This window comes from Lampetra fluviatilis, chromosome 4, assembly GCF_964198595.1.
Source record: "Lampetra fluviatilis chromosome 4, kcLamFluv1.1, whole genome shotgun sequence".
Taxonomy (NCBI): domain Eukaryota; kingdom Metazoa; phylum Chordata; class Hyperoartia; order Petromyzontiformes; family Petromyzontidae; genus Lampetra; species Lampetra fluviatilis.
In genome coordinates, this window is record NC_136278.1 from 14,045,719 (window position 1) to 14,054,013 (window position 8,295).

The following is an 8,295-nucleotide window of genomic DNA, read 5'->3' on the forward strand; positions in this document are numbered from 1 at the left end:
TACAAGAAACGTCTGACCTCTGTGATTGCCAACAACGGTTTTGCCACCAAGTACTAAGTCATGTTTTGCAGAGGGGTAAAATACTTATTTACCTCATTAAAATGCAAATCAATTTATAACATTTTTTACATGCGTTTTTGTGGATTTTTGTTGTTGTTATTCTGTCTCTCACTGTTCAAATAAATTTACCATTAAAATTATAGACTGATCATTTCTTTTTCAGTGGGCAAACGTACAAAATCAGCAGGGGATCAAATACTTTTTTCCCTCACTGTACGCAGGTGCCATGGGCTGACTGATTGACTTGCTGCGTTTTAGCAACCCGGTGCCCTGCTCATTGTTGTGAGCGTCGGTCCTAGCGTCGGTCCTCTGCCCTCTGTTGTTGTTGGAGGGCGACTGTATATCTATTCACATCCCAGACACACAGCCGCTTCAGTTTTACTGCCCATATAGCACCTTTACTCTTCAGTGCAGCGAGGAAGAAGCCCACCAGCGCTCCGCTCGACATCCTTGATTAGGATGTCGGGTGGAGATTTACAAGCTCTCTAGAACACGGCGGTTGACTTTGCACACTCGAGGCGCAAGTCACGCATGGGGCAGATTTCACCACGGTGGACAGTTCCACGAGTAGTAAACTTTCCACCGTGGAAAAAATTCTGCCATTCATGAACCATGTGGAGTGTTGTTCCACGCCAGAAAAATAGGCAGAGACCACACATCCATGCAAATTCTAGACTGGTTTTGACATACACCGTCTCATCAGCAGTCAGGTTTGCTTGAATCAATACTTAGTTCACCAGCAATTATTCAATGAAGCCTGACTGCTATGAGGCACTGCATTTCGAAACCGGTCCAGTTTTCTCCTGCTGAATCAACACTGCTGGAATTACGCACTTCTGGAAGGCTGTGCCAGTCGATGGCTTTTGTGTAAGAAATACTTGCATATTTTACATGCAGCGGCAGACTGAATAAAGAAAACGCATTGTCTGTTATACTTTTCTATTTGTATCACTTAAGATAGGCTCGTTCATGTACACCGTGACTGTGACCTTTCCCCGCCGGCGCATGTTCTAAATGTGCTCCGACCGAGGAGCCAGGTCGCTGATGCTGCGAGTGGCATTGGGAAACTCACAAGTCGCCGATCAGTTACACGAGATCAAACCCGAGGGTGCGGGGCACGCCTGGGCCACCGGAGTCAAAATGGACAAGCGGTGAGACACGGACGGGGGAGCACGGCACGTGTGACCGCGCAACGAGCGGTGCTCGAAACGTGGACACGTGCAATGAGGCACATTTCGCGTTGATTTGAGCCTCACGCATGTATGTTGTTTACAGATGTGTTAGGGCAGCCACCCATTAACAGATCAACGTTCACAGGGCCATAATTCCAGTAGCCTCTTTGCATTTGATTGCACTGCAATAACATTCACCCGCATATAGGTTAGTTGCTTTTGTGTTCTCGGCGAGCACCAGAATGCTCTGGAGGTCACGTTATAAAACGCTATTGCGATAGAATCCTACGGAGATCGCTTAGGCAGACATCAGCCAACGGCTGTCACTTGAATAGATTTCTATAAACTGAACGCCTGTCCTTGAGACACGTGACGAGCCCGATCGCAGGTAGAGATGTCAATTCACTTCGTGCTATTTTGCAACACATGAAATGCGGTGAGTTGGTGTGAACTCACCACGTGGTGTAAACTCACCCCGTGGGGTAAACTCACCCCCTGGTGTAAACTCACCCCACGGTGTAAACTAACCACGTGGTGTAAACTCGCCGGAAGTGGTGTAAACTCACCCCTAGGCGTAAACTAACCAAACGTGGAGTAAACGCACCCCGGCGGGCTAAACGCACAACATGTGGTGTAAACTCACCCTGTTGTGTAAACCCACCCCTGTTGTGTAAACCCACCCCGTGGTGCAAACTCGCGGCATGTGGTGTACACTCACCACATGTGTGGTGTAAACTCACCACACCTGGTGTAAAACTCATCGCACGTGGTGCAAACTCGCCGGACGTGGTGTAAAACTAACCCCTTGGTATAAACTCACCACAAGTGATGTAAACTCATCACACGTGGAGCTAACTCACCCCGTGATGTAACCTCACCACGCAGCGTGAACGCGGCGATACTTTGCTCGTAATTCTCGGGAGCACCTCGGGGGCCGTGTGCCCTCTGCGCCGCCGAGCACGGCTCCACGGGTGACCGTACTCACGCTGCGCGCACTACAAGAAGCTTCCATTGAATAACCGAGACGGCGGAAGCCACCACCAGCGCCTCCACCGAGTCGAGCCCTCGATCACCCACAAGCGGCGTGAACAAGTGTGCTCGTGGGCTCACTGCACGATGAGCAGGGGCGACTGCTGCGCTGGGTGGCGTTGCAACAGCACCGATAGCCTTAATAAATGGAACCTCAAAGACAAGCCCACGGCAGTCGTGCGATTGTGGCCACGCAACCCAAACTATGGGCCAAATAGTCAACTCACTGTGGTTTGTGCTCTTTTAACGGATGAAGAGGAGGAACAACAGAACCACACAAACTCTCTCCTGAAGCCCTCTCTCGTCGTGGGCCAGCAGCAGTGCTCGACATTGTTGGCATTTTGTTCCCGAATGTATTTCTGCCATTATATGAACGAAACGAATAGCGCCAAACAGCAATTGTTACAAGCGGCAAATAGCGAGCGGTGTGTGTGGTGGCTGCCCTGCATGGCAAACGCAGTGTCCCTTCAATCGCCCATCATTATCGTCGGCTGCTGCAGTTGCTGCTGCGAAGCGGCGATTGAATACAGAACACAAAAGGATCAGCGTGCAGACGGTGTCGCCCAACGTGACTCGAGGCGGCCACAGTCGCGAGGCCGATTCCTCTCCGACACACACCGGCTCGTGTGGGATACCTGAAGCCGCGCTCTCTCGTGGGCGATGGCAAAATGACTTGGGGAGGGACTTCTGGCCGTCATCCAGCAGTGGACTGAGCGTGCCTTAAGAGCGCACCCCAAGTGGGTGGCAAGACGCTGCTGCTTGCTGCGTTTGAAGGCCACGCGACTGTTGCGGACTCGTCCACAGACACCTCCCTTTCCTTTTCAGGTGCTCATCACAGCACAATTAGTCCAGTACTCGACTACGTATACCGGAGAAACAGGTGTACACAGGATGACGGTGATTTTGTGTTGAGTATTTTAATCAAAGTAGTTGTTTCTCTAACCGAATCAACGCTGCTGAAAGTATACACTACCGTGCGGCCGATGCGATGTGTACAAAAATACGTTGATTTATTGTTCTTTGGAGTTATACATGTATGAGGGAGATACGTCGCCTTGGCATCCGCATGCAGCATTGTTACGTACAACTATTTTTCATATGGTTTCGTTACGCTTGCGTAACCCTCGCTCTTAATGACATTCGCAAGCCACCCAAACAGCCTCTGGGCGCTCGAAACCTGTGGTTTCCGTATGTACTATTTCGTAAGTTTACGAAATTGTAAAGTTGACGATTATCCAACCAATGCGAGCGGCTGCCGCCTAGTGGCAACGCTCGGCGACCCGGGGAGATTTGCGCGTTGCGCCACGCGGGTTCCTTGCTGGTAAAAGAGCCGGGCAACTTTCTAATGTGTGTGGCGTCCCGCAGCTCTCTCTCTGCCACGGCTCTCTCAGTCAGCACGCCGCACACCCACACGGCAGAGTTTAAGTTTCAGTAAATGCTGCCGGACGTGGCAAGTAAATGAGGTTTACGCTAAGCAAATGCATCGTGCACTCAACGTAGTCATTAACGCCTTGCTTAACAAGTCTATATCCAACGCGGTACGCACACAGTCGAGAGACGCCTTGGGATTGGAGCCAATGTTGGTCCCAAAAGGTTCCAGTGAAGTATTTAATGGCACAGCAATGCCCAGAAGAGGGCTCTGTTAACACAAGCGATCAGGGGACTAATGTACAATTAATGTGTTGGAGACAGCACAATTGCAATGCTAATTACACAACAGATATTCCAAAAAGCAACTTCAGAGATGTCATCTTTGAATATCCTTTTTCAAAGAAATATATTTTAATTAGGGTATTTTGTACGTATTTTTTTGCGCAAATACAACCTATAATGCCACCACGCACACTTGTATACGATTAACCAGGGCATACCTGTGCGTGGTGCATCGAGACACCGGGCAACACAATTCCCACGCGTTGCCAGCAGCACGGGAAATACACGTCGCGTTTAATAGCGCGTTCAACACAATGTGCAGTCGCGCAGTTAATACTGCTGACTGCGCGGTGTGCTGGCATCCGACGCCAACCCGAGCGCCCGCTGGACGTTAGCAGCAACATCGCCCGCTCACGCAGCGCACAACTTACCGGAGGAGCGTCCGTGTGCTCGGCACAAACGAAAGCAGGTGCCAGCAGCGTGCGCCACCACCAGGGAGGGACCCGGGAGCCACGCCACGGAGAGTTCGCTCCGGGGTGCCGGGCGTGCGTGCGTGGGGGTGAGTGGAGAGAGCGGGTGCAACTGTGGTGGTGGTGGTGATGATCCAGGCGCAGTCACAATGAGTGCGTGCGTGTGCCCTCTTCCTTCTCCGACAGCAGCCCCACGATGCTCCCCTACATACACTGTACGGTGGTGTCTGGCGTGTGGGTGTTCACTTGCGGAGAGCGGGGGGGTTATGTTGATGATAACGCGAGGGGGATGGGAAGAGATATCGGAGCGGGCTACCGTTCGCTCAGGCTGCCGGCCTCTGCCTCCGCTAATGACGCCGCGGCTGCTGCCGCTGCTGCTGAACGAGGCGATGCGCTCCGCACAGCTGCCCGCTTGGCTGCGCCGTCTGGGCGAGGGGAGGGAGGGATGAGGACGGGGAGGAGGAGGCTCTCTGCGAGGAGCCGCGTCTGTCTGGGCGAGTGCGTCCCGCGGGCCGTCTCTCTCACTCGCGGGCGCGGGCCAATCGCGCGCGGCAGCGCCCGCGGTGGGCGGCGACGCTCCCTCGGCCACTCGCGGGCAGCGGCGCGCGATTCAAACGCCGCGCGCCCATTCCCTCTCACGGGAAACAAGCGCGATTGTAAGGGCCCCCTCCAAGTGGCTCAAGAGCCGCCAGATTCACAGAAATAATTGTCGGGATATTGAACACCAAAAACAGCTCATATCCGGAGCCTAACAAATTCGTCAATAACAATGTATGGCCTTGAAATAATTATTTAATAATACTCTAATAATATTTTCAACTTGATATGAGTCACGATTTATCTCACTCGAGAGAGACAGATAACAACTCAGAGGTGCGAGTAGGAACCACGGATAATTGGGAACACGGCCAGGTGGTAATAGGCGATGTTTCGGTCAATAGCCCTTCTTCATGAATGTATAATAAAGCCACCTGTTGTATAAATGTTTTCATTTCAAGGCAGTGATAGTGACGGATGTGTTCGTTTTGATAACTGTGCTTGTGTACCACTGTCACTGCAGCATCACCAAATTATTTGTTTAAAATGAAAAGATGATCATTCAAAAACACGATTCACATGGAAGAAAATCGTGCACATGCACGATTTCTTAACATGCCTTCTGTGATCTGAAGTATGTTGAAATATTACCTGCTCATGTTTCATATTTTTATAGCAGACTTCATGCAAATTGCATCTCACATCCGGTGAGGAAGCACATACAAGCTGGCGGTGTGCGCGTGCCAGTAATAGCCCAAGTTCTACAGTTCTCTATATATTAAGATATTTTCGGCCAATGAGTATTTATACATGTGAAAGGATAGCAGGAACACACAGAAAACCCCACACGTGTGGAGAGGGGAGGGGGGAGGCAACACTCTATCCCATACAGATAGAACAGGTGGAGTCCATATTTCCTGTACGGCCTTCTCCTGGGAAGTCAGGGCATGGGTTCTCTTCAACGTCCACGGGACGGCAGTTTCACAAATGTGTGTGTGATCCACCAAGCCCCGCTGCCTCCACAGTGCTAACTGAATTACAGACCACGCGCACCACCACCAACCGGCAACATGGATCAGAAACATGGGACATTCACAAATAAATTGTGTGAAAATTATGAAGTGTTCAAAGAAGCGTGCAGACATACAGCCCGAAATTCGTTTATAACCCAGAGGTTTGCTGCACCGCAACCAGCGAGTTTGGCAATGTCATGGCTGTGACTATTACACTTATTTTTGTTTTACAAGATAATATATGAAAGTTTACACTGAGAAATGTGAAATAACGCAATGTACAATAATAATTTGCATGTTTAATTCTCAGAACGAAGTGCACACTGTATTTCCGATTCATGGTCTGATGCAGTTATGTGGGAAATTGGATGTTTTATTTTTTCATCATATACATAAACGACATCGTTTGTTTTCTAAATGCAGAGATATAGTTCAAGAGATCATACAACTCTTGGAAACAAAAAATACCAAGACCTATATGACCTTGAAAATAACCTTAATGTCCCAAATGCAGTTGGGCATCCACCAGTATCTTTATTGTCATCATATAGAGAGTTGGTTAGGCAGAGGTGTCCACTTATGACAAAAACTTGTATCACACGTTCAAATTAATTTCTTGGCTGGGCTTAAACTTTAGATCAACACACTCGCCACATTCGTTAATAGCACTATTTGAAAATAAATATATAATAGGCGTATTTATATAAAACCCAAGGCCTCCTTGAAGAATATACTGCTGGTCTCGAAGCTCTCTATGGCACCTTCCGCGTTATACATACGGGTCACCATTCATCCATATTTTACGCAGTTAAAGTTGATGCATTATTTTAACTTTTTAACCGATAGTTACTTTAGTGGTTATATAGTAACACTACCGAGTGACAACGATTAAAAACATAGGGATCTCGTGATGAGAGGTATCTACTGCATGCACATAACCGGTTAACCATAGGAAAAATAAACTATGAATAACGTCCCTTGCTTTCAATGTCAAACTTCTATGGTGGTGGTGATGGTTATTTATTGCGTAAATTATGTATCCAATTTAGCAATGACAGTGCAGTAGTTGCATGTTTGTTATGTCTGTATAGTGACATACGACGTCACTACCGTGTCAGGACTGTACGAGCATCGGGACATATGACGACTCCTGTGTTGGCTCGGTATGGGTGCTGTAGGCGGGTGTCACGGGGGTCGTGTCAGGCCGTGACACTGCGTGAACCCAACAGGACACGTGACCGGATAAAGGGGGGCTTGGGTCCCCAGGGGGGAGCTTGGGGGTCACGTGGTTGGGGGCCCGTATCTTCTCGAAGGGTCGATAAGGGGGGCGTGGCCTGGGGTGGAGCCGGCCACGCCACGGGAGTTATAAGCGGGGTGTGAACAGAGCGCTGGGCTTCGATTTAAAGCTTTCGTGACTGCAGGGATTCATCTTCTTGGTTCTTTCGGTAAAGTCACGTAGAAGGGAAATAATAAAATAATACAAATAAAACATAATAAAATACAATTCTCACAGAGAATTCTCACGGAGAATTGTATTTTATTATGTTTTATTTTTATAATTTTATTATTTCCCTTCTACGTGACTTTACCGAAAGAACCAAGAAGAGAGCTGGGCTGTTCAACCCTGGGATGAAGACGCCATCAGCGGTCCTCGAGTCTCCGATCGTCGTTCGTGACCAGCCAACCCGTCACCTGCCCTGGTCACGCTGTGTAGTACTCCCCGAGTGTTAGTGAGATTAGGAACGGTGGTCACCACCCTGTATATAATGTTTACGCTGGTTTTTATGCGTTAATACATAGTGTTGCCTCCAAGGTGAGTGTGCTCCTCAATTGAAGCCACTACACCTGTAAGGCGTAGCAGCGAAACTTGCGGAATTGTAATAATCATCAGCAGCAGCAATACTTTATTGAACGCAGGTGAGGAGTGCTCGTCGAGACTAAAAGGTTCGTGTCAGTGTGGTACGCGTATGATCAGAGAATTGGAGCGAGAAAGGGTGGTGAGTATCTGGAGGAGATATTGAGTGGTTCGGTGCACCAGGACGGAGGACGGGCGACAGGCAACGAGAAACAATTGGACAGGGAGAAATGGACATCTGTGCAAAACTGTGCGCCCCCCGGATCGGAGATCACATGATGATGATGACGACACACGTGATAAGGCACCGTCTGAACATCATCGCACAGGCTGGGTATACGAATAATTAAGTAGAATGGTTCACGATTCAGCAGGATAATTTTTGTAAGTAGAATTTAAATCAAGATTTTTCATAAGTAACCTTTCACGACCTATATGATTCGTGAGTATATGTTTGTGTTGGATCGTGTAGTAGGTATCATGCCACGTTTTAGTCATAACCATCC

General features: G+C 48.9%; 1 protein-coding gene across 4 annotated transcripts in view; it reads right to left on the reverse strand.

Annotated features, from left to right (window-relative positions):
• Positions 1 to 4,907, reverse strand: part of CRTAC1 (cartilage acidic protein 1) — a 709,809-nt gene extending 704,902 nt beyond the window's left edge. For 2 of the 4 annotated variants that reach the window (XM_078855615.1, XM_078855613.1), the window contains exon 1: positions 4,346 to 4,906. The gene's annotated coding sequence lies outside the window, so the exon portion shown is untranslated. Of the gene's footprint in view, positions 1 to 4,345 lie in introns of all 4 variants that reach the window. The other 2 variants (XM_078855610.1, XM_078855612.1) reach the window with 2 other exon arrangements.
• Positions 4,908 to 8,295: the final 3,388 nt, after the last annotated feature.